The sequence below is a fragment of the Sylvia atricapilla genome, chromosome Z (assembly GCF_009819655.1).
Source record: "Sylvia atricapilla isolate bSylAtr1 chromosome Z, bSylAtr1.pri, whole genome shotgun sequence".
In the NCBI taxonomy this organism is placed as follows: Eukaryota; Metazoa; Chordata; class Aves; order Passeriformes; family Sylviidae; genus Sylvia; species Sylvia atricapilla.
The window spans coordinates 23,853,128-23,879,073 of record NC_089174.1 but is presented as its reverse complement, the minus strand read 5'-3'; the positions used below and the strand labels follow the sequence as shown (position 1 = coordinate 23,879,073).

General features: G+C 45.4%; 1 long non-coding RNA gene and 1 pseudogene across 1 annotated transcript in view; both read left to right on the top strand.

Moving 5' to 3' along the window:
- Positions 1-25,849, top strand: part of LOC136373852 (uncharacterized) — a 47,282-nt pseudogene extending 21,433 nt beyond the window's left edge.
- The window catches only part of LOC136374088 (uncharacterized), a 212,896-nt gene that overhangs the window by 50,539 nt on the left and 136,411 nt on the right, over positions 1-25,946 (top strand). The gene's annotated exons all lie outside the window — the stretch shown is intronic.

The window sequence follows — 25,946 nt, the reverse complement described above, 5'->3', positions numbered from 1 at the left end:
AACGTTGGCCCTTTTTACTGGGAAACTGAACCCACTCCCCCACCATCCTGGTGTCATTTTGGAGGAGACCTTTGGCACTCCCGGGCGAGTCAGGATTCCCAAGGGTGGTAGCTTCGGTCTGGGAGAAACCCTGATCCGTCTTGAAGTCTTCCCGGCGGAAGGTCGGACCTGGGCATGGCGTCTTGGGCGCGACGGGTGGACATTTGCCCGGGGAACCTGAACCCGGCCCCCCAAGATCCTGGTTTCATTTTAAAGGAGATCTTTGGCAATCCCTGGCCTGCAAGGATTCCCATGGGTGGTACCTTTGATGTGGGAGAAATCCTGATCTGTCTTGAATTCTGGCCGGCGGAAGGCCGGCCTCGGGCACGGCATCATGGGTACGAACGCTGGCCCTATTCCCTGGGGTAATGAAACCGAACACCCAGTTTACTGGTGTCATTTTGCAGGAGATCTTTGGCACTCCCAGGCCTGCCAGGATTCCCATGGGTTGTGCCTTGGGTCTGGGAGAAAACCTGATCCATATCGAATTCTGGCGGCAGAAGGCTGGCCCTGGTCACGGCATTTTGGTTAAGAATTGTAGCCCTTTTCCCTGGGAAACCAAACTCGCCCCCCCAGGTTCCTGGTGTCATTTTGCAGGGGACCTTTGGCACTCCCATGCCAGGCAGGATTCCCATGGGTGGTACCTTGGGTCTGGGAGAAACCCCGATCCGTCTCGAATTTTGGCCGGCATAAGGGCCCTGGGCACTGCGTCTTGGGCACGAACGGTGGCCCTTTTCACTGTGAAACCGAACCCGACCCCACAGGTTCCTGGTGTCATTTTGCGGAAGACACTTGGCACTCCCAGGCTAGTCAGGATAACCATGGGTGGTACCTTGGGTCTGGGAGAAACCCTGATCCGTCTCAAATTCTGGCCGGCGGAATGTCGGAACCAGGCATGGCGTCTTGGGCACAAAGGGTGGAACCTTTCGCTGGGAAACCGAACCCGTCCCCCCAGGTTTCTGGTGTCATTTTGCAGGAGAACTTTGGCACTCCCAGGCCAGCCAGGATTCTCATGCATGGTACCTTGGGTCTGGGAGAAACCCTGATCCGTCTTGAATTCTGTCTGGCCTAAAGCCGGCCCTGCGCACTGTGTCTTGCGCATGAACAGTTGCACTTTTCCCTAGGAAACCGAACTCGCCCGTCCAGGTTCCTGGTGTCATTTTGCAGGAGACGTTTGGCACTTCCCGGCCTGCCAGGATTCCCATGTGTGGTAATTTGGGTCTGGGAGAAACCCTGGTCCGTCTTGAATTCTGGCTGGTGGAAGGCTAGCCCCGAGCATGGCGTGTCATGTACGAATGGTGGCCATTTTCCCATGGAAACCGAACGCGCACCCCCAAAGGTTCCAGGTGTCATTTTGTGGGAGACCTTTGGCACTGCCAGTCAAGCCAGGATTACCATTGGTTGTACCTTGGGTCTGGGAGAAACCCTGATCCGTCTCAAATTCTGGCTGGTGGAAGGCTGGCCCCGGGCACGGCGTCTTGGGTACGAACCGTGGCCTTTTTCCCTGGGATACCGACCCCTCCCCTCCTGGTTCCTGGTGTCATTTTGCAGGAGACCTTTGGCACTCCCACGCCAGACAGTATTCCAATGGGTGGTACCTTCGGTCTGGGAGAAACCCTGATCCGTCTCGAATTCTGGCCGGTGGAAGGCCGGCCCAGGGCAGGGCGTCTTGGGTACGAACGGTGGCCCTTTTCCCTGGGATACTGAATCCACCCCCACAGGTTCTAGGTGTCATTCTGCGGGAGACCTTTGAAACTGTCAGGAAAGCCAGGATTCCCATGGGTGGTACCTTTTTTTCTGGGAGAAATCCTGTGCTCTCCAACGGCAGAGAAAGCTGTGGACCTTCCATTTTGCTTCTAGTGTCATGTGATGAGGGTGTATTCAGCAAGCCAATTTGGCTGGTGTCAGAGTGGGGTGTTCTAGGGATTTGCTTGCAACAGGAGCACTGTTTGCTTACTGTGCTTTCTAGGAGCAGAGACAGCTGTGCACCGTAGTTTGTGCCTCTTATGTGATGGGATGAGGGAGAATGCTGCAAGCCGGTTTGTGGGTGCTCACACAGGGGTTTTTTGGCTTAGGTCGAAACAGGAGCCCGCCGTGCTTTCTGTGCTCTACATGAGCAGGGAAAACTGAGGACCATCGATCATGCCTCTCATGTCACGAGAAGAAAGAGAATGCTGCAAGCTGGCTGTGGTGGCTTTTAAGGCAGTTTTGTGGCTTTGCTAGTAACAGTAGTCCTGTGTGCTTTTCTGTGCTCTCCAGGAGCAGAGAAAGCTGTGGATTGTAGTTCGTTCCCCAGGAGGCACGGGAAGAAAGAGAATGGTATAACACAATTTGGGTGTTTTCAGAGCATACTCCCTAGCTTAACTCGAAACAGGAGCCCTTCATTCTTTCTGTGCTGTCAAAAAGCGGAGAAAGCTGTGGACTGTCGTTCAAGTCTCTAGTGCCTCATAAAGAAAAGTAATGCTGCAAGCCAGTTTGGGTGAATCTAGAGGGGGATTCTGTGGCTTTGCTTCAAAAAGGAGCCCTGCCTTCTTTCTGTGCTCTCCATGGGCAGAGAAAGCTGTGGACCTTCTTTTTTGCATCTAGTGACTATGTGATGAGGGTGAATTTTGCAAGCCAGTTTGGGTGGCCTCAGAGGAGTGATTTTGTGCATTTGCTCAAAACAAAAGACCTGTATGCATTTTGTGCTCCCTGGGAGCAGAAAAAGCTGTGGACCATCGGACATGCCTCTCGTGTCATGGGAAGAGGGAGAATGCTGCAAGCCAGTTTTGGTGTGCTCACATAGGGGTTCTTTGGCTTAGCTTGAAACCAGAGCTCGCCATGCTTTCTGTGCTCTACAGAAGCAGAGAAAGCTGGGGACCATCGATCATGCCTCTTGTGTCACGAGAAGAAAGAGAATGCTGCAAGACGGTTTGGGTGGCTTTCGAGGGGAGTTTTTTGGATTTGCTCGAAAAAGGAGCCGTTGTGTGCTTTTTGTGCTCTCTAGGAGCAGAGAAAGCTGTGCACCGTAGTTTGTGCCTCTCCTGTCACGGGAAGAGGGAGAATGCTGCAAGCCAGTTCGAGTGTGCTCAAAAGGGGGTTCTTTGGCTTTGCTTGAAACAAGAGCTTGGTGTTCTTTCTATGCTCTCCAAGAGCAGAGAAAGCTGAGAACCATTGATCATGCCTCTCCTGTCACGAGAAGAAAGTGAAGACTGCAAGCAGGGTGGCTTTACAGAAGAGTTTTGTGGATTTGCTCGAAACAGGAGCTCTGTGTGCATTTTGTGCTCCCCAGGAGCATAGAAAACTGTGCACCGTAGTTCGTGCCTCTCGTGTCACGCGAAGAGGGAGAATGCTGCAAGCCAGTTTTGGTGTGCTCAGAAGGGGGTTCTTTGGCTTAGCTCAAAACAGGAGCCTTGCATTCTTTCTGTACTCTCCAACAGCAGAGAAATCTGTGGACCTTCCTTTTTGCATCTAGGGGCATGTGATGAGGGTGAATTCTACAAGCCAGTTTGGGTGGATTCAGATAGGGGGGGTTCTAGGGATTTGCTCGAAACAGGAACCCTGAGTGCATTTTGTGTTCTCTATGAGCAGAGAAACCTGTGCCTCTCGTGTCAGGGGAAGAGGGAGAATGCTGTGTGCCGTTTTGGGTGGTCTCAGAGGAGGTTTCTGTGGCATTCCTTGAAACAGGATCTTGCCGTGCTTTCTGTGCTGTCCAGGAGAATAGAAAACCTGAGGACCATAGTTCGTGCCTCCAATGGAAAGGGAAACGGGAGAATGTCGTGAGCTATTTTGGGAGGGTTGTGAGGGAGGTTCTGCAGCTCGGTTCGAAAGAGGAGCCCTCTGTTTTCTGTGTTTTCCAGGAGAAAAGTGTTGACTATCGTTCGCGCCTCCAGGGGCACGGGAAGCAGGCGAATGCTGCGAGCCAATTTAACTGGCCACAGTGGGGGTTTCTGTGGCTTTGCTTGATACAGGAGCCCTCTGTGTTTTGTGTCCTCTGCAGGAGAAGAGAAAGCCACTGACTATCGTTCGTGCCTCCAGCATTAAGGGAAGCGGGAGAATGCCTGAAGCCAGTTTCAATAGCCTCAGAGGGGCTTCTGCGTCTTGGCTCGAAACAGGATTCGGGCGTGCATTCTGTGTTCTTCAGGAGAAGAGAATGATTCTGACTAACCTTCGCTCCTCTAAGGAAGCAAGCAAATGCGACTAGCCAGTGTGGGTGGCCACAATGGGGGTATGTGCGGCTTTCATTGATACAGGAGTCCGGCATGCCGTCCGTGCTCTCCAGGAGAAGAGAAAGCTGCTGACTACGTTTCGTGCCTCCAGAGGTAGGAGAAGGAAGAGAAGGTCGTGAGGCAGTTTGGGTGGTCTCAGAGGCGGTTTCTGCGGCATTCCTTGAAACAGGAGCTTGCAGTGCTTTCTGTGCTCTACAGGAGAAGAGAAAACCTGTGAACCATAGTTCGTGAATCCAATGGAAAGGGAAGTGGGAGAAGACTGCAGGCACATCTCTTGGCCTCACAGGAGTGTTCTGTGGCTTTGCTTGAAAGAGGAACCCTGTGTGTTCTGTGTGCTCACCACAAGCAGAGATCCCTTTGGGTCATCGTTTTTTGCCTCTACTACCCCTGGAACAGAGAGTAGACTCCTGGAAGGTTTGGTGGCTTCAGAGGAAGTGTTCTCTGGCTTTGGTCGAATCAGGAGCCCTGTTCTTTTATGTGCTCTCTAGGAGGAGAGAAAGCTGTGGATTATCGTTCGTGCCTGGAGTGGCACAGGAGGAAGGAGAATGGTGCAAGCCAGTTTGCGTGGCCTTAGAAAAGAGTTCTGTGGCTTTGCTTGGAACAGGAGCCCTGTGTTTTCTGTACTCTCCACAAGCTGAGATGCCTTTGGTCCCTCGTTCGTGCCTCTGCCATCCTGGGAACAGAGAGAAAGCTGCAGGCAGACCTGGTGGGCTCGGAGGTGTGTTCTGTGGCTTTGCTTGAAAGAGGAGCTCTGTGTGTTTTCTGTGCTCTCCACAGACACAGAATAAAGACTCGGAGCCATCGCTGCAGCGTCTACGAACCCTGGAACAGAGAGAAGGCTGCAGGCAGATATGGCGGCCTCGGAGGGATGTTCTGTGTCTTTGCTCGAAACAGGAGCCGTGTGTGTTTTCTGTGCTCTCCACAAGCAGAGATGCCATCGGACCATTGTTTGTGCCTCTACCAGCTGTGCAGCAGAGGGAGTTCTATGGGCAGGTCTTGTGGTTTCGCAGGCATGTTCTTAGCATTTGGTCGAACCAGGACCCGACGTGCTTTCTCTGCTCTCCAGGAGCAGAGAGAGCTGCTGATCATCGTTCGTGCCTCCAGCAGCACGAGAAGCGGGAGAATGTCGCAAGCCGATTTGCGTGGCCTCGGAGAGGGCTTCTCTGGCTTTGCCTGAAATAGGAGCCCAGCGTGCTTTCTGTGCTCTCCAGGAGCAGAGAGAGCTGCAGATCATCGTTCGTGCCTCTAGTGGCACGGGAAGCAGGCAAATGCTGCAAGCCTGTTCTAGTGACCTCACAGGTGGTTTCTGTGGCTTTCCTTGAAAGAGGAGCCATGTGCTCTCCACAAGCAGAGATGCGTTTGGGCGTCATTTGTGCCTCTACTAGCCCAGGAACAGAGAGAAAACTGCAGGCACATCTCTTGGCCTCAGAGGAGTGTTCTGTGGCTTTGCTTGAAAGAGGAACCCTGTGTGTTCTGTTTGCTCTCCAGAAGCAGAGATCCCTTTGGATGATCATTTTTGTCTCTACTAGCCCTGGAACAGAGAGTAGACTGCTGTTCAGGTCTGGTCGCCTCAGAGGGAGTGTTCTCTGGCTTTGCTCAAAAGAGGAGCCCTGTGTGCTTCCTGTGCTCCCCAGGAGCAAAGAGAGCTGCGGACCAGACATTTGTGCCTGTAGTCACACGGGAAGAGGGAGAATGATGGAAGCTAGTTTTGTGTGGCCTCAGAGGGGGATTTTGTGGCTTTCTACGAGCCAGTAGCCTGGTGTGCTTTATTTGCTCTCCAGGAGCAGAGACAGGTGCTGATCATCCTTCTTGCCTCCAGCGGCATGGGAAGCGGGAGAATGCTGTAGAGCCAGTTTGGGGGGGCCTCAGTGGGGGCTTGTGCGGATTTGCTCGATACAAGTGACATGCGTGCTTTCTGTTCTCTCCAGGAGCAGAGACAGCTGCAGACCATCATTCGTGCCTCCAGTGTATTGGGAAGAGGGCGACTGCTGCAAGCTTGTTGTGATGGCCACAGAGAGGTGTTCTGTGGCTTTTCTTGGAACAGGAGCCCTGTGTGTTTTCTGCACTCTCCAGGAGTTGAAGTGTCTTTGCGCCATCGCTTGTATTTCTACCAGGCCTATAGCAGAGAGAAGGCTGCAGGAAGAACTGGTGGCCTCGGAGGTGTGTTCCGTTGCTTTGCTTGGAAACAGAAATGCTTTGTGTTTTCTGTGCTCTTCACAATTAGTGATGCCATTGGACCATCATTTTTGCCTCTACTAGCCCTGTAGAGACAAATTTCTACAGGCAGGTCTTGTGGTTTCAGAGGGATGTTCTTAGCATTTGCTCAAACCAGGAGCCCTGGGTGCTTTCTCTGATCTCCAGGAGCAGAGAGAGATGTGACCAATGTTCGTGCCTCTAGTGGCACATGAAGCGCGCGATTGCCACAAGGTCACACTAGCGTTTGGGTGGTCTTGAAGTGGGCTTCAGTGGCTTTGCGTGAAAGAGGAGCCCGGCATGCTTCCTGTGCTCCTCAGGAGCATAGAAAGCTGTTAAGAAGTGTTCGTGCCTCTAGTCGCATGGAAAGGGAGAGAATGCTGCAAGCTAGATTGGGTGTCCTCAGGGGGGGAGTCTGTGGCTTTGCTCGAAACAGGAGCCCTGTCTGCTTTCTGTGCTCTGCAGGAACTGAAAAAGCTGTGGACAATCGTTCATGCCTCTGGTGGCACGGGAAGGGGGAGAATGCTGCGATCCAGTTTGTGTGGCCTATGAGGGGGGTTCTGTGGCTTTGCACTCAGCAGTATCCCTGTGTGTTTTCTGTGTTCTCCATGAGCAGAGATATTTTTGGGCCATCGTTTGTGCCTCTACTAGCCCTGGAATAGGGAGAAGGCAGCAGGGAGATCTGGTGGCCTCAGAGAGGTTTTCTGTGGCTTTACTCGAAATAGGAGCTTTGTGTTCTTTCTGTGCTCCCCCAGGAGGAGGGAAAGCTGTGGACCATCTTTCGTGCCTCTAGTGGCACAGGAATAGAGTGTATGCTGTAAGCCAGTAGTGGTGGCCTCCGAGGGGAAATCTTTGGCTTTTCTTGAAACAAGAGCCCCCTGTGTTTTCTGTGCTTTCCATAAGCAGAGAAGCTTGTGGAGCAGCTCCCATGACTCTAAAGCACTGGAACAGGAAGAACAATGCAAGATTGTTAGTGTGGCTAGGATTGAGGTTCTGTGAATTTGTTGTAACAGAAGCCCTGCGTGTTTTCTGTGCTCTCCACAAGCAACCTAAGCTTGTGTAGCAGTGCTTCTGTGTCTCTCATGCCTCAACAGAGAGAACTCTGCAGGCAGATCTGATGTCCTCTGTGAGTGGTTCAGTGCCTTTTCTTGAAGCAGGTCTCCTGTGAGTTTTCTGACCTCTCCACAAGCTGAGAAGCTCATGGAGAAGTTCTTGTACCTCTAAAAGCAGTGGACCAGGGAGTGTGGTGGAAGCTGGTTTATGTAGCGGAGTTCTTAGAAGAGAGAGGCCACAATTTATTAATAGAAGGATTGAACAATCCCTCCTATCAGGCTACACTATGAAGTCTTTTACTGTGCCTGCTGTGTGCTATGCTGTTCTTACTTTGCCTTGAATTAGCAAAAAAGTAGCAAATGTAATAACTGGTTGGGCCCTTTCCCGGATTCCTCCTTGAAGCTGAAAACATGTAACAAGTTCCTGCAGCTTCTCATAGAGGCATATAGATAGAAATGCTATTCATATGGCAAGAGAAAGAAGAACTTCCTAGATGAGGACATGAACCAATGAACAATTACTTAAAATGCTTACACATTAGATCGTAATCAATCATAAGTTCTTTCACTATGCCTGCTTCTACCTGTAACCATATAAAAACCTAATCATATTGGTGGCGTTTTGATACTCAGCGCCTTTCTTCGCAACAAATTGTTGACCTTGCCGCCTGCACCTGCGCTCTACAACGTGGTGCAGGCCAGTGAGTGCTGCACGCCTGCCATGCTCTTCCCCGCTGCCTCTGCCCACCAGGCCTTAGGATACCTGCGGGGGGTGCGCTGCCGCCAGGGCTTTGCCAAGGACACCGCCCTCTACTCACTGCTGTGGGGCAAGGGCAAGAATGCCTTTGTGGTGGAGCCCAACTTGGTGTGGCATGTGGGGATGTACTCCAGCCTCCGACTGAACAGCAACACGAAGCTGCTGTGAGCTGCTCTTGCCATGCCACACAAAAGAACACCCAGGGCACTTGCCATGGAGCAGAGGGACAATGTGCAAACTTGGATTCTGTGCTACTTACACTGGCATCCTGTGTCTCCATGTGGGCAAAGAATAACTCTCTGTAAAAGTACAAGTTTTCTTCAAAAATCAGCTTATGTACATATAGATCCTATTTAATATGATCTTGAAACTTATCACCATGTACCACCTGGGAGGGGAGTGGAGAATTCCAGCTCAGTATCCTTAGCCATTCCCAAAGAAAAGCTGTCACACCAACATGCTCACCTTTCCTGCCTACTCTCCTGGACAGTAGTTACAAAAGTCCTCACCTTAGGGGAGCAGAAATGTTGGACAAAGTGAATGTTTCAAATTCAAGCCAATGAGGAGGGGAAGGCCTTATTTCCCCATCCTTACTAAGGATTGATCTCTGACCTGTCTGTCTTCCAAACCTGTGGCTTTGAGCAGACCCTTCAAAAGCAGAAGGGCAGGAACTTCCCCAAAAGTTCTGCCTAGGTACTTCAAATTTATGAAGTCTCTTTAGTTACTGTCTCCCTATCTGCACCTCCACTATTCCCACTTCTTTTGCTTCCACCAGAGGCTCTTAAAAACAAAACCTCTGCTACTTCATTAAAAGTCATGTGTGAGAATAGGGATAGGAAAACAGAACCACAGTGACTGGTGTCACACAGATGGGTCACAAATGCACATTTTCATTGGTACATGAGACACACTGTACACAATGATTGTGTTGGTTGGGATAATTACTCATTGTACTGGATGCATTAAAAGAGGTCTTATCAGCCACTGGGTGAACTCAGACATTCAACATGAGTTTACCTCGACTTTCCCTCAGCACAGATGAAAGGGAAAGATTAGATCAGGTGCTGTTGTGCAGGATGCTTGCTCATTCTGGAGATGTAATTCACAGGTCAGCTGGAGTGGTTCATTCACTGCTCCTGGCAGAAAGCAAAATACCTGTGGGAAACAAAGACAGCTGTTCACAAGAAAAAGCAACAATAGCACAGCCAAAGGGCCATCAAAGGTTCACTGACAGTGACCATGTGTTCTGGTTGTTAGGCATCTGGGATAGGTACTTTGCACCAGGGCTGTGGGCACAGTTACATATGAAACATTGCACATCACAAGAGACCTCATACTGAGTGAAAACAGGCAAAAGTTGCATCTATTTGATGAAAAGCCCACTTTGGCTTTAGTGAGCTTTGAATCAAATTCACATCAAGTTGCCATTTGGTTGAACTGTTTTCAGAAGTACATTCCTTGTTTTGGAATGAGCCAAGTAAATATTTTTTGTTGAATTTAATCAGTGGGAGTTGTTCGGGTTTTTCTTTTTGGTAATGGAAACACTCTGCTTTGAATTTTCTTCTCCCAGCTCTCTTTTAGGTGATTTATGCCTTAAGCTCTTAATAAGTCTGATTATAGGTGAGAAATACCTAAAACTCCTGAGAGATGAAACCAAAGAAAATGGCAACCCTCCCTCTTGTCAGCACAGTGGGTACCAGTTACACAGCACAAATGCACAGTGCAGGTTAGCTGAGAAACAGCATCACAGCAGTGCTTTAGTCTCCAGTAATCAGCTTTTAGAATACCCTTGGAAATTAGAGAGAGTAAAAACTGCTTGTGGGTTCCACGCCATTCCAAAGGCAAGGCCTTCAGGCCTCCTAGCAGAGGACACTGTAAAAAATGGCAGAGCCAAAACCATGTTTTGTTCCCAGCTGCTGAAAGCCCTGGAGATGCCAGAGTAGTCACACAGTGACAGGTGTGCAGATTTCTACTCTGGCTTCACTGCATTGAAGTTTGGGTGTCAGGATTTGAGTGTCACTGTATATTTATTCCACCATGTGCCTGCACATACAACTGGTTTCTGTATCTTCAGCTGTGAATATTTCAGTGCAGTGGGCTTGCTCTTCTTTCTTTTATATCTTTGTACTGTACAAACCCAAGACAGTGATCTCTTCTTTCCATTCATACTAATTCTTGCAAAGAAAATCTCACAGCAAAAATGAAACAAGCAATGGAAAAGGAAGAGGGGAAAGAAAGAAAGAAAGAAAGAAAGAAAGAAAGAAAGAAAGAAAGAAAGAAAGAAAGAAAGAAAGAAAGAAAGAAAGAAAGAAAGAAAGAAAGAAGAAAGAAAGAAAGAAAGAAAGAAAGAAAGAAAGAAAGAAAGAAAGAAAGAAAGAAAGAAAGAAAGAAAGAAAGAAAGAAAGAAAGAAAGAAAGAAAGAAAGAAAGAAAGAAAGAAAGAAAGAAGCTGCATCCAGTTAAATAAATGTTTTGATGTGGGGAAATGATTTATCCATTTGTCTCAAAGTTATTTTCCTGTTTATCCAATAGTACTTAATTTGACATTTCAAAAGTCCAGGAGAGGTTAATAATTTTACTGAGCCTCATAGCTGAAAATTAGGAACATGAATTTGAGGCACCCCTTCTAAACCAGAAGACAATTTTCATGGCATAAGAGGTGACAGAATTTGACTCTAAGACCAAACAATGTGCAGAGGGCTCAGGGCTTGAACTTGCCAATGTGAGAGTTTCAGATAAACCAGCTGAGAACAAACTCCTTTGTGCAAGAAGCAGGTTAATAAATTCTTTATATCCTTCTGTGACAATTTTCTAAAGTGCATAACTCATCTTCACAACAGAGATGCTGCTTTGCTAAGCCTGCAGGGAGCTGTTATGAGTTACTCAGGTGCTTGCACAATGCCCACCCTGCAAATGAGGCATCCCAGGGAAGGGCACCTGCTGCTGCCTTCTAATCCTCCACGAGCAGATCGAATCTTGTTTCTCTTTTTTGTGCTGCATGTTTTACTAGAAATTAGAAGTCAGAGAAGTGCATATAACCCTCAGAACAGAGAATGGGAGGCTACCGTGAATTCTTAATTCCTGTTGGATTTTGTTCTGCAGTTTAGGCTAAAAACTGCAGATACCAAATACCCAAAAGCCTTTTCCCCCACGGAGCCTGTGCTTGTACCCTGGACTTGTGCTGCAAGGCAGAAGCAGAGCCATCTTTTTGGTATGTGATCTGCGAATTTCACTAATAAAGATTCGCTGAGCTGTGCTTGGGTTTGGCTGTCCCTGTTCTGCTCTTTTAACCCCAAAGACAAGTTCTTGTGAGGCACTGCCTGCTCCCCTCTGCCCTTTCCCTGCTGCCAGGCACTGACACAGTCCAGTGGGGATCAACAAGGGGCCCATCTCCACAGTTTCTACTCTGGACCTCTGTGTTGGTTTTGGCTGGGGTAGAGTTAATTTTGTTCCCAGGGGATGTTATGGGGCCATGTTTTTGACCTGTGCTGAACTCAGGGCTGATAATACAGAAGTGTTTTTGCAATTGCTAAGCAGGGTTTGCACAGAGCTAATGCCTTTCCTGCTTTTCTTACTGCCACACCGGTGAGGGGACTGGGAGTACCTGGGAGGGGACACAGCCAGGACAGGTAACCCAAACTGACCCAGGGGATATTCCAGACTGTCAGACTCAGTGTGTAAAATGGGGGAAGAAGAAGGAAAAGGGGACATTTGAAGTGATGGCATTTGTCCTCCCAAGTCACTGTGATGTGCGATGGGACCCTGGCTCTGCTGGAGGTGTTGAACCCCAGCTCAGCCATGGGAAGCAGGGTATTAATTCCTTATTTTCCTTTGCTTGCGTGCGCAACATTTGCTTCCCCTATTAAACTATCCATATACCAAATGCATGAGTCCTCCAAGCTTTTACCTTCTGATTCTCAGGACCATGACAATGTGTTCCCCACTGCTCACACTGATTCACACAGATCTCCTGCTTTCCTTCTGTTCCACTGTTGTGAAAGCCAATGCCCATGTGGCCACTCCTGGGATGTGCTTGGCAAGCATTGGAACACAGGTGTCAAGCTCTGGAATGCTTTTTCCAGGACTGATGAATGGCACTGTAGCTCTCTGCCTGGCTGGATTTCTTCGTACTGCTCCTGATTGGCCCAGATCTGGCTGTCAAAACTACTGAAGGAGTTGCCAACAGGACTGGTGTGAGGATTAGTCTTGGTTACCTATGCTAGCCTTCAGGATGCTGTGATCTTTCCACTTCCCTTTCTCAAAAGGAAAAAACAAAATATGCAAATTTGTTCAACTGACCTTTTTCATATCTTACTGTATGTCAACAAGAGCTCTCATGGAATGAAACACTCAACATAGTCAAAATGGATGTTTTCTTTCCAGAGTATGAAGCTTGGTGGGTTGTATAATACACAGCTCAGTTGAGTTTTACTTCTGCTTATATTTAATTTATCTTGAAAGCATCAGAACACTGCATAATTGCAGTACAGTGTGGTCTAAGTAATCCATGAATTTGTGGAACATGAGTTGTGGATCAGATGGGATACATTCTCCTTAAGCGTCCAGACAGTTTCTGTTTAAAGGAAAAAGTAATCATTTAATTATTTTCTTTGGAGATCAGGTGTCTGCTTTTATTATTCAGCATTCACAAAATGTTGGCCTGTTCCAGGCCAAGTTGGAAATTTTAAATTGAAGTGGTGTCTTTGGTATGAAGTGGTGGGGTTTTTTGGTGGTGGTGGTGGTTTTTGTTGGTCGTTTTGTTGTTCTTGTTGTTTTGGGGGTGTTCGTGTTTTTGTTTTGTTTGTTTGGCTGATTGGTTTCGGTTTAGTTTGGTTTTTTGGTTGGTACAGTAACATAAAGCAAAACAGGTGTTCATGAAGTTCTGAAGGAAAACAGGTATTTCACATAGCATTTTCTATTTCTAGAATGCTGTCAGTAAGTCTTGACTGTAATGATTGGATCTCCTCTTCCTGGAGATTTCACACCCTTAGAAAAAGACAGATCCTTACAGAATAATTTATGTCTACACAATTGTGGATTCTTTGGGACTCCTTCTGCTTCTTATGGCAAATGGAATAGTGAAACATCAGGAACACAGAATTTACTAACTGGTTCTGCAGGCAGTCAGATTGTAAAGGAAAGGTAATAAATCCATAACAGAAAGCTGGACAAGGACACCAAGCCTCACATCTTCATTCCCCTGTCTCCTGAAACTGTAAGTTTCTCATCTTTCTTCCTGTGTTGACCAGGTGGCAAAATCTGTTCCAGAATCATTGACAGAATCTTTTCAGTTCATGGGTCTAGAATCAGAGGAAGGCAGGAAAGCCAAAGGTACTTAAAAAAACCAAAGAAAGATTAAAGGGTAGGAAAAAATGGTGTTCATTTGCTACTAGATGTGACTGGAAAAGGTGAATGCAATGAGTTTTGTGTCAACTTAATGAGGAATTGGACCAAAATCAAAGTACTTTGGAGGATGCAGTTCAGCCTATTTCCTGTTGTGTGTCCATGAAACGGACTCATCTGAGAGTATTGACCATGGCATTAGCAGGCAGATAAAAACAAAGATAGATAAAATTAACTTTGCCTGTAATATGTAAAAATTATATAGCGTTTTTAAAAAGCAGGCAAGTGCTTACTTGCGTTGCGCTTTGTGAAGAGTTTCAAACCATTTAACAAAAAGATGATTTCAGCTTTTTCATCCCACTTAAAAATAAGGTAGTAAAATAAAATAGGCTCAAAACTCCCAGAACACTATCTTGGTTCCTCTTATGTAGTTTGACACAGAATGTGACTTTTGCAATTGGAGAAGGGGATTGTTTGGGACAAACACTAGAAATTAAGTTTAGGGTATTTGTTAACACTTTAAATTAAGAGTCTGGTCCCTTGAGTTGTCTGTCCATTCATCAGGAAGGAGAAACTCTTCCAGGATATGTTTAAGAACACCAGAACACTGAAGGATACTTCAGATTGTATCATCATTTCTTCTATTGGAGTGCCATGAACAGTAATTTCTTCACGTTCAGACCTCTGATACACACTGTGTAATTAACTGATTTTGCTAAAACTTGCAGGTCAGGAAGGGTGAGGAGTGAGGTGACAAACTTTCACTGCCCTTTTTCAGCTGGCTTGTTAGACATCATTCATTTCTTAGATCTGTGCTGTTATGTATTTTCTAGATATTTACATTGCTGCCAATGAAGAGGAGCAACAGTTTGCACTGAAATTGCACCAGCTAGGGAGTACCTCCTTCCAAAACCTGAAAAACAAACGTGACTACCACAAGCACAGGCACAAAATGTCCTGGCTATACTTGTCCCAGATAGCAGGAATGAAGGAGTTTATCTACATGAACGTAGGTGGCCACTTACACAGTGCCAGCAAAGGTGAGACAGGCTGGAAGATGCCTCTTAGGCTGTCTTTTGATCAGATTTTGTTTGCACTACTTGTAGGATTTATGCTTAATTTTTTCTCTGTCCTAGTGGACTTGAAGTATACATTTCAGAAAGTTTCAATGCAACGTGCTTTTTACACTTTCCAGTGCCAAAATTAAGCTTTGCCATTGAAATCACATGGAACAGATTCAGGTGTCATGGCAGAATTTCAAATTTATAATGTTATTGATGGATAGATAATCTATATATATCACTAGCTCTACAGTTTTTCCTTCAAGAGTTATTGCAGAAACTAGGAAGCAGCTATAATTTCTTAAAATTTATCAATTTTTTGTTCCACCAAGCTTTCACCTGTTGCTGTGCTATTGAGAGAAATCTTTCAGATAAAAACTGGTGTCTTGATCTAAAAAGGCATACTTAGTTCTGCACTGTGAGAAAAGATTTCATTCCCAAGCATATTTTGCTATTCTTGAATTCTGTGGTTTTTTACCTGCTTTTAAAAAAACACAGATCAAAGATCAAAGATGATAACTGAAAACTAATTATTAATAAAAACCTGGTTTACCTTTTCCTTTTGTGCTATTCAGTAGTAAAATATACATGAAACATGATTTTCTTGTCCTTGTAAAAAAGAACCATGATGGATTGTCTCAGTGGCCTCCACAGAGTGAGACAGAACTAACACCATTAGAACCTCTCCATTGGTCCAGGTGGTCTAACTGGTAAAGCCTTATGCGGTCAGAACTTGTAGGAATGTAATTGTGGGGGTCAGTTTCCCTAAGCGAAAGGTTAAAGGAGGTTTAATTGAGTGCTGAAAAGCAGTAATACTTGAGTAACAAAAACTGTACTTAGGTTACTTTCGCTTATGACTCTTAGAAAAGACTTGTAACAACAAAATGAGTAAAAAGATAATGAACTTCTAGAAAAGTCAAGTGGATCCAGTGAATCTGTGCTAGAAAAGGCAAACAGGAGGGCTTCAAAATATTATGACCGACCTTTGGTTAATTTTAAGTGTGGCATAATGCTGATTATTACTGTTTAAGAATTAACTTCTTGTGTTTACAGCAACTGAGCACAGATTGACTAATCAGGCAGGAGTGTATTGGCAGCAGCTTAGTGTGAAATTCTTTTCTAATGCCAAACACCCCATTTCCAGTTACCTGCTACTGATTCCACAGGCTAATGTACCAGATAAGGTTCTGTCATTTCTCCAGTCTGTTGCGGTTTTCCTCCAGATGCATGATAATTAAACTGTAGGCAGTGTACTCAGTGTCTAAACGTTGGCATTTTATTGTCTTTGCAGTGAAAGTTCCAGTGGCTGTGAGGCTGTTTTCCTTCTTAAGCATATGATTTGGACAATATATGCTGCTACCACAGTGATACATACTCCTTATCTTAGAGGTGAGTTTGTCAATATATGTAATGTTTCCTTAACTATATAATTTTTTTTTTTCAGTGTGTTGTCTCTTTCCAGGTTTTGCATGACAGAGAATTTCCTGTTCCGAAGCCCATAGACTACAATAGGCATGAGGTTGTTATGGAGCTTGTTGATGGATATCCTTTGTAAGTAGTGAAACTTGAATTCTCTGTGTTACAGAGACCTTGACAACCTTAGAAAAGTCACAGTGTTAGGGTTTTTCCTTGTCTTCTACACAGAAATTGCATATTCTCTATGGTACTTCATATATAGGTGTCCTGGGTTATAGTTTAGGATCTATTCTATCACCATCTTCAGTTAATGGCCCATCAATGCCATTTGCATGACTCAGAGATAACTCCCTCTGGGAGTTATCTCTCTCTTTAGTGGGCCATCAAGGCCCTCTTCCATGACTCATCATCCCATTGTGAGATGCTCCGCCCATGGGGAAGAGCCAAGCATTCTCACCTGGATATAAGCTGGGATTTGGGACAGTAAAAGCAGCCCTCACCCACTGGATTCCCAGAGGACCGGAGCTACCAGACCTTTCTACAAGATTTCTGTTTCAGGAAGACCACCCCGTCTGGACTGTTTCCATCACCCTGATCAGGTTGTATTCTGACTCTGTCAGTGGTTTTTCTTTTTGTATTTATTTTATTTTATTCTATTTTATTTTCCTTTTCTTCTCATTAAATTTTATTTCTGACTTAGAGCCTCTCACTTGGTTTGTTTTCAAAACCAAAACATATTTTTGGCGCCTAACGTGGGGCAGAGGCAATAAGAAAAGTCAGAAATTACAATTTTATTGAAGAAGACATCTGTCTGTTATGATGCCCAACATGCTTATATGTGTCTTATCTCTCTATATTTTTCCGAACATGGGGCACTATCTGCCGGCCTTAATACTCCTGCTTAGACCAGGATACGGTACTAAAATGGCTTTACTTGTCTATTATGTACATTGCTTGATAAAATCTGAGGCAATGAACATTATTCAGAATATATACCCAGTTTTGTATTCTTGTTCTAGTCTAGGATGCTACGTCTGGAGCCTCAACAATCTCACCCAGCCCCTGTGGGGAGGAGTAAAGAATGATTTTTTCCAGCTTTTCAGGAAGGACACAGCGGTTTTTGAAAATATTGAGTACCCTCTGGATGCCAAGGACAGCATGATGTTCTTGTTAGTCCTGCTTTGTTTTCTCTGCACCATGCTTAGAATCAAAACACTACATGGTGTGTTGGAGCATGTTCTTAAAGAAGTAGAAGAGGTAAAAAGAAGCAAAGCAATAGCATCGACAACTACACAGACCATCACAGAAGAAAAAGAAACCAAAAGTGAGGCAACGGTGTCCACATCTATGCAGACTGTCACAGAGGGGAAAGGAACCAAAAGTGCTGTCAGCATCTCCACACAAACTGTAACTGAACCGGAACAGCCTAAACCAGTTGCAGTTGCCACCACTCAGAAGAAGAAATCAAGGAGCAAATCAGTCCACATAGCGACCGACGAGGATGGAGCAGGACCTTCGCACTCAGCTGAAGAGACAGAGACAGAGATCATCACCTGCTCTCTATCTCTGGGTGAGCTATGTGACCTGTGAAGGGAATTCACCCGCCAAACCAACGAGTCCATCCTCACCTGGCTGCTCCGCATCTGGGATGCTGTGCCAGACATGTTAGAGCTTCAGTACGAGCTGGAGTCCAAAGCAGCAAAGTGGTATGCAACCATCGATATCGCCAACGCCTTCTTCTCCATTCCTTTGGCAGTGGAGTGCAGACCTCAGTTTGCCTTCACCTGGAGGGGCGTGCAGTACACCTGGAACCGACTGCCCCAGGGGTGGAAACACAGCCCCACCATCTGCCATGGACTGATCCAATCTGCACTGGAAAAGGGTGAGGCTCCAGAGCATCTGCAGTACATTGATGACATCATCATATGGGGGAATACACCAGAGGAGGTCTTCAAGAAGGGAGAGGAAATTATCCAAATTCTGCTGAAAGCTGGTTTTGTCATTAAAAGAAGCAAGGTTAAGGGACCAGCTCAAGAAATCCAGTTCCTGGGGGTCAAATTGCAAGATGGTCGTCGCCAAATCCCCACAGAGATAATCAACAAGATAACTGCCATGTCCACACCTACCAACAAAAAGGAAACACAAGCTTTCTTAGGTGTCATAGGCTTTTGGAGGATGCACATTCCTGAGTACAGTCAGATCGTGAGCCCTCTCTACTTGGTGACCCGCAAGAAGAACGATTTCCACTGGGGGCCTGAACAGCAACAAGCTTTTGTTCAGATCAAGCAAGAGATTGCTCATGCAGTAGCCCTGGGCCCAGTCAGGACGGGACCAGATGTGAGGAATGTGCTTTACTCCGCAGCTGGAAACAATGGTTTGTCTTGGAGCCTTTGGCAGAAAGTGCCTGGGGAGACTCGAGGCTGACCATTGGGATTCTGGAGCCAAAGTTACAGAGGCTCCGAGACCAACTACACTCCCACAGAGAAGGAGATCATGGCCGCCTATGAAGGAGTTCAAGACGCATCAGAAGTGATTGGCACTGAAACACAGCTGCTTTTGGCACCCCGACTACCAGTGCTGGGGTGGATGTTTAAGGGAAAGGTTCCTTCCACACATCATGCCACCGATACCACATGGAGCAAATGGATTGCCCTCATTACACAGCGCGCCCGCATTGGAAACCCAAATCACCCTGGGATTCTGGAAGTTATAACAAACTGGCCAGAAGGTGAAACTTTTGGATTATCATCTGAAGAAGAAGAAGAAGAAGGAGAAAAGCAAGTAACACGTGCTGGGGAAGCCCCACCATATAATGAGCTACCGGAGACTGAAAGACGATACGCTCTATTCACTGATGGCTCCTGCCGAATTGTAGGAGCTAACCGGAAATGGAAAGCTGCAGCATGGAGCCCCACACAACAAGTTGCACAAGCTACCGAGGGACAAGGTGGATCGAGTCAAGTTGCAGAGCTTAAAGCTGTCCAGCTGGCTTTAGAAATTGCTGAACGAGAAAAGTGGCCGAGGCTTTATCTCTACACTGACTCATGGATGGTAGCTAATGCTCTGTGGGGATGGCTGAATCACTGGAAAAAGGCCAACTGGCAGCGCAGAGGAAAACCCATCTGGGCCGCTGACATTTGGCAGGACATCGCCGCCCGAGAGGTTGACTGTGAAGGTTCGACATGTGGATGCACATATACCCAAGAGCCGGGCTAATGAGGAGCATCGCAACAACGAGCAGGTAGACAAAGCTGCCAAGGTGAAAGTATCACAAGTGGATCTAGATTGGCAGCACAAGGGAGAATTATTCCTAGCTCGTTGGGCCCATGATGCCTCTGGTCATCAGGGAAGAGATGCAACATATCGATGGGCCCGTGACCGAGGGGTGGACCTCACTATGGACAGCATCTCACAGGTCATCCACAGCTGTGAGACCTGCGCTGCAATCGAACAGGCCAAGCGAATGAAGCCTCTGTGGTATGGTGGACGATGGCTGAAGTACAGGTACGGGGAAGCCTGGCAAATTGACTATATCACCCTTCCCCAAACACGCCAAGGAAAGCGGTACGTGCTGACCATGGTGGAAGTCACCACTGGATGGCTGGAAACCCACCCTGTGCCTCATGCCACTGCCCGGAACACCATCCTGGGCCTTGAAAAACAAATCCTGTGGAGACACGGCACCCCTGAGAGAATTGGGTCAGACAATGGGACCCATTTCAAGAACAACCTTATAAACACCTGGGCTAGAGAACATGGTATTGAATGGATATACCACATTCCTTATCATGCACCAGCTGCCGGGAAAGTTGAACGGTGCAACGGACTATTAAAGACTGTCCTGAAGGCACTTGGTGGGGGAACCTTCAAGAATTGGGAACTAAACTTAGCCAAAGCCACATGGATGGTTAACACCCGAGGGTCTATCAGTCGAAGTGGTCCTGCCCAGACTGAACCCTTACACACAGTGGATGGAGACAAAGTACCTGTGGTACACATGAAGGGCATTTTAGGAAAGAGTGTTTGGATTAATCCCACTTCAGGCAAAGGCAGACCCGTCCATGGGATTGTCTTTGCTCAAGGACCTGGTTACACTTGGTGGGTAATGCAGAAAGATGGAGAAACCCGTTGTGTACCACAGGGAGACTTAGAGCCTCTCACTTGGTTTGTTTTCAAACCACAATAGGGTATTTATACCCCTCATATTCTGAGCTCCAGTTTGTGATCCTTGCTCTGTTAATTCAGATGAGTTTGTAAATCACTTCTGCATTGTTTATATAGATACCACGTACAATGTGGTTTTGCATCTTTGCGAAAGATAATTTTGCTTGAGTTTTCCAACCTCTAGAAGCATTAAATATTATTGAGGTAGGTGAAGGGTTGGTTTGGTTTTGAATGCAAAAGACCTGTCTCTTTCATACAATAACCAGGTCTAACCCAGAGACCTTCAGTGTCTAGTAATAGAAAAATACAGTCCATTCTCTTGTACAGGATTCAAGATCTTAAGTTTAATCAGAAGGGAATCAATTCCAAAGTAAAACAGTTGAAGACTAATGTGGCAAGGACTTCATTGTATTCTGTCTTCCCACCCTCATTTGTTAAATAATTCCACATCCAGCTTGTAAACAGAACACTTCAAGTTCCTTGTGGCAGTCTGCTGTGGAAGTTTACTTTTTCTTCTTTTCCTGACATAATCTGGAAAATCTGATTTTGTGAAAGGAAATTCACAGGGGCCATTTGAATTTCAGTGTAAGAAGATTTAGCTCTTACTGACATAATAAGATTACCTAAAACAGAAGAAACATAGAAGTTTGGTGGTCCATTATTTACATAATGCATTATGACGGCAGTGCTCAATGAGAGACAATGAGTGTGAGTTTAGATGAGATTTAGCATGCCTATAAGGAGATATTTTCTCCTCTTGAGGACTGAGAGGCAGTGGCACAGGGTGCTTGGGCAGATTTCATTGTCTCTCTCCATTCCTGGAAGTTTTCTATCCCAACTAGACAGAGACCTGAACACTCTGGTCTGGTCTCAGATTTGACTCAGCTTTCAGGAGGATACTGGACCAGAGACCTGAGGGCCCTTTTAATTTGAATTACTCTGGCATTCTGTCAGATGTATTTCGTATACTTTATCTGTATTTTTAAATTAAGGCTTTCAAGGTTCAGAATACTTTATTTTGCTTAACTTTTCAGGTGTCAGGTACGCCAGATGAAAGATCCTGCTGGTGCCTACAGTGAATTAATGGATCTGATTGTAAAACTTGCCAATCATGGTTTGATCCATGGGGATTTCAATGAGTTTAATCTCATCTTGGATAATAAAGACCATGCCACTTTGATTTATTTCCCTCAGATGATGTCAATATCACATGTAAATGCTGAATGATAGGTTTAGATCTAAACGTGTTTTCCACTTGAATCTGACAAATGCTGATGACAGCAAACAGTCAACCATGACTTGTTTCCATAAGTCTTTTCCTGAATCTTTTTCTGCCACTGTTGTGATGCAGCACAAGTAATGTTCCAAATGAAGAATAAATATGTGCTTAATTGCTTCTCAGAGACAATAATACTATTTGGTTAAGAAACGCTCAGAAATGAACTGTATCCAGTTTCTCTTCCTCAAGCCTTTTGGTTTGAGATTACTAATAGAAATAATTTTCGAATAAAATCATGTAGGGTAAATGCTTCTTGTTGCAATAGACTTCGCTGATTTTTTGTTTGTGCTACTCCGTATTTTTACAGAGAAGTTAACTGTATTAAGGGGTTCTTCAAGAAATGCTTCAACTATGAGAGTGAGCTCTTCCCAACCTTCAAAGATATCAGGTAGAAATGGCCAGATGAACTTGAGTTCTGCTTATGGCACTACTGTTGATTTTTTGAGAAAAGTGGATTCCTGTGAGAGATGCCTGTAGGAGAAATAAAAAAAAAAATAGGCCAAACTATGCAATTTTAAGTTATATTTTTCTCATTTCTATTGTGTTTCCTTTAAAGCTACTATAAGTGTTTTTCAAGTGTGCTTTAAAATCCTCTGCTGCCTTCTTTCTATTGCAACCAAGGAAGAGGGGCCAGCCTGAATGCTTGATCCAAATGGTGAATGCCCAGGAAATTTCAACAGTGATGCAGAATCAGCCTTTTTGACAGTTCTAATATAGTGAGGATTAATTTGGGTTTCCATTAAAAAACTATTTTTAAAATGCTTGTAAATAGGGTGAGCGCCTCCTCAGGTATCATTACATTTAAACTTTTCTTCCTAAAGTGTTTGACTACCTCTGAAAAGTAAACTAATTTTTCACTCATTTTAACACAAAAAACTATTGTAATGAAAACAGTTCTATTTCATCCTGACCACTTTTCCTAAGGAGTTCCACTCTTTAATCTGCCTTTGTATGTCACATCCTTTATTATTTTGTTTGCTTAAGCATGATTTGAACTTAAACCCTGTTGGGGGTTAGATTTTGTTCCTTTTTATTCTAAAGAATTTTTTCCTCATAAGTTACCAAGCAGAGTAAGTGTCATACTTAAGACTAGCTAACAAAACAAAGGGATGGTCGAAGCTTGGAGCGGGGTGGGGGTTTTGAGGCAGGTAAAGCACAGAGCTTCAGGTAGCCTGTCTGGTTTTCGGCATTCGGGGAGAAGGGCTGGGTTGGTACTTCTGCTGGAGGATTTCACTGCAGTCCAGTCTTGGGAAATCTGCCATCATCTGCTTGCCCTGGAATTCTGAGCTTCTCTGCCATCCTGCGAGACCTGGGCCAGCCCTGCCCTGCCATTGTGGTTCCATCAGTGCTGCTCATCTGCTACAGAGTGACCCTGCATCCCCCTGATCTGCCAGGACCCTGCCCCTGCCCTGCTGGGACATTCTGCCACTCCACAGCTACCAGGACTCTTTTTCCACTGTTCTCAGCTTGGTGCTCTGAGGATCCTACAAAGGCACCAAGACCAAACTGCCCTGGGTTTTTGTGAAGCAAAGTCCTCAAAGTTCTTAGTACGGTTTTTGCTATCAATGCTGTTGTTGTTTGTTTTTTTTGTTTGCTTGTTTGTTTATTTGTTTGCTTTTGTTATACATACTAATAAAAAACCTGCTATTTCTATTTCCAAAATCTTTTGCCTAAAAGCTTTTAACTGAAAAAATTATAATTGGAAAAAGAGTGGTGGTGGTAGTTTACATTCTCCATTCCAAGGGAAGCTCCAGCTTTCCCTAGCAGATATCTCTCTTCCCAAACCAACAGAAACCCAAATGTTATTCCTGCTAAAATAAAACAATTTCCTGTAAAAATGCCAAAACATTTTTGGAGATGGAATAATCTTCTGGAGGAGTTTCTTTGGATTACATTCTAAGTTAGTATTTTACCTAAAGCCCAGCACCATCATGTCTTTCGTGTGTTTCAACAGTGCATCGTTTCTGTTAATAATGTGGGTAATTTTAGTCTAGCTTGGTTAGCATTTTAAACCCAAAATGTAGTATATTGGTAATTTGGCTTATAAAATTTAGCATATTAAAAGAAAACATTTCTCTTTCACAGGAGAGAGTGTTCTCTTGATAAAGAGACTGCTGCCAGTGGCTATTCAAAGGAGATGAAGGAAGAGGGGGAACTGCTTTACCCTGCAGGTTCTGATGAAGATGATGATACAGAGGTGTTAGAACTTGCAGAGGACGCTGAGAAAGAGCTCAACTTCTTCATCAAAATGAAGGAAAGCAAAGACTTCATGTGTGAAGTGGGTGGTTTCTCTGAAAGCAGAACCTCTGACAGTGCCATGAGCAGCAGTGAGGAAGAGGCTGATGCAGCTGAAAATACACAAAGACGGAAAATGGCAGAGTTTACTTCAGCCTTGGAAGAAGCTGAAGGGCCAGCTGTGCTTTAAAAGTCCAGTGAAGGTGCAGAGAGTACTGCAATTATGTCTTCTAAGGGCAAAAGATGAACTGAAAATGCTGCTGAGCTGAAAGATCAGGTAGGTCAAGGAAAGTGCTGTGAGAGTAAGGAGAATGAAGACGAGTTTCTGAGCTGGTCAACTCACCAGCTTTCAGTGAGGAATTCAGTCGTTATAGGTAAAGATTCACATTTACTGTCTAGGAGTGTGACCCTTCCCTTGCCTCCAAAAATGTACATGTGTCAAGTAGCTCAAGAATGACTGGTCTTCAGCTGCCCTTGTTTAAACTGAAGACTAAAAAATCAATTTATTTTGAAAATATAGCAGTAAATACCCTTCCTATTGGTGCTGTCGTTGTTCAGCTCTGTTGCAGTATCTAATGAGAAAACAGGTCTTGCACTTCAAAGACGAACCTTTTTTCAGTGGTGGATTTTTTCCCCTTTTTCTTCATGTCAGCTAATATTGGTAATGAAGTAGTTCCTGATGTTAAAATACTACTTCTAAATAACATCTTGAGTAAGTTTATAATTCAGATACACTGTATCAAAGCCAAATGTTTTGCAGCTCACTCAGCTGAAGTTATCAAGAACAACTCCTTGGAGGGTTTTATTCAAATGTATTGTACTGTATATTGCTCTGGCTTTTAATTCCTTTCCATACTTAGAAATTCCTGCTTGCCTTTAGGCTAACCCCATGCACGTGTGTCCTGGTTTGGAATAAATTAGGGAAGAACCTCTAAAAGGAGCCCCCTAAACCAAAACCTCCCCCACCCCTTCCCCCCATCAGCCCTGGGTTTGGGAAGGAAAATACCTTGGAGGAAAAGTGGAAAAACCGGTTTATTGACAATGAAAAAGAACACTCCCCAACACTGAAAGTGGGAAAGGTTACTGTGAATGAGGAGGGTGGGATGCTTCTCTTACAGACCCAGGACTTCTCCAGCTTCTCAGGTCAGGTCAGGTCCGGAGCTGGTTCAAAACCTTGCGGGGGGGGGGGGGGGGGGGGGGGGGGGGGGGCGGGGAAGGAAGGAAAAAAAACCAAAGAGAAGCAGCGTAAAAGCCAGCGGCAGGGGCAGCAGGAGAGAGAGAGAGAGAGAGAGAGAGAGAGAGAGAGAGAAAGCAGCAGAAAAAACAACAGGAGGTCAATCAAGGTATCCAAGCTAGAAAGCCGAAGCAGGAGCAGCCGCAGCAGCAGCAGAGGGTAAAAGCGAGAGCAAAAGTGAGCAAGCAGCAGAAGCAGCAGGCCCTGCCAGAGAGGGAGGGGCAGCTGCCAGACACAACAATGTGTTCCAGGATATGGGATAGGAGACAGGTCAACCCAGAACAGCGTGAAATTGTGTTTCTTGAGTGTGCCAGCCCACCATGTATGTGGATACAGAGATCATACTCCTTCTCATTTGCTTTTACTTTTAAATGTTATCAAAATATTGTGCAGGACCTGAAGTGTTTTACTGCCCTGAGGCTTCTCTTCTTGTGCTTGATACTTATATGGCTGTTGTGCAACAAATTCTTCCTTTCACAAAGTGTCTGTCTTGAGCAACCAGTGTTAAGGTTCAAAATTTCATGTTCTGTTGCAAGTTTTCAAGTTGTAGCCTGGAAAGTGAAGATTTAAACAGGGTGCTCATAAAGGCAAAGGTGTGTTTATCTTGCTAGTGAAATAATACATTCATTCAGGTGTTTCAGTAATGAAGAGCATATTGTTTCCATTTCTGGGAGCAGAACGAGGACTAAGAAGTATCACATCAGTCAGAAGTGTTGGGAGGTGTTCAGCCATTCCTCTGGTAAATATTGTTATGTTGTCATCTAGTTTACCCTCAGACCACCTCAAATTGCACATAGCTGTTAGCACTTGTTTCTGAAATTGTTCTCTGGCATTAATGATCTTTAAACAGTCACCATCTGTCTCTCCAGTGTACTTCTGCAGTCCTACAGAAAATAGGACTGATACTGCTGTAATTGTTTACAAGGAGTGATTTCCAGCACTCTTCCTTCATATTTTGGTTTTGGT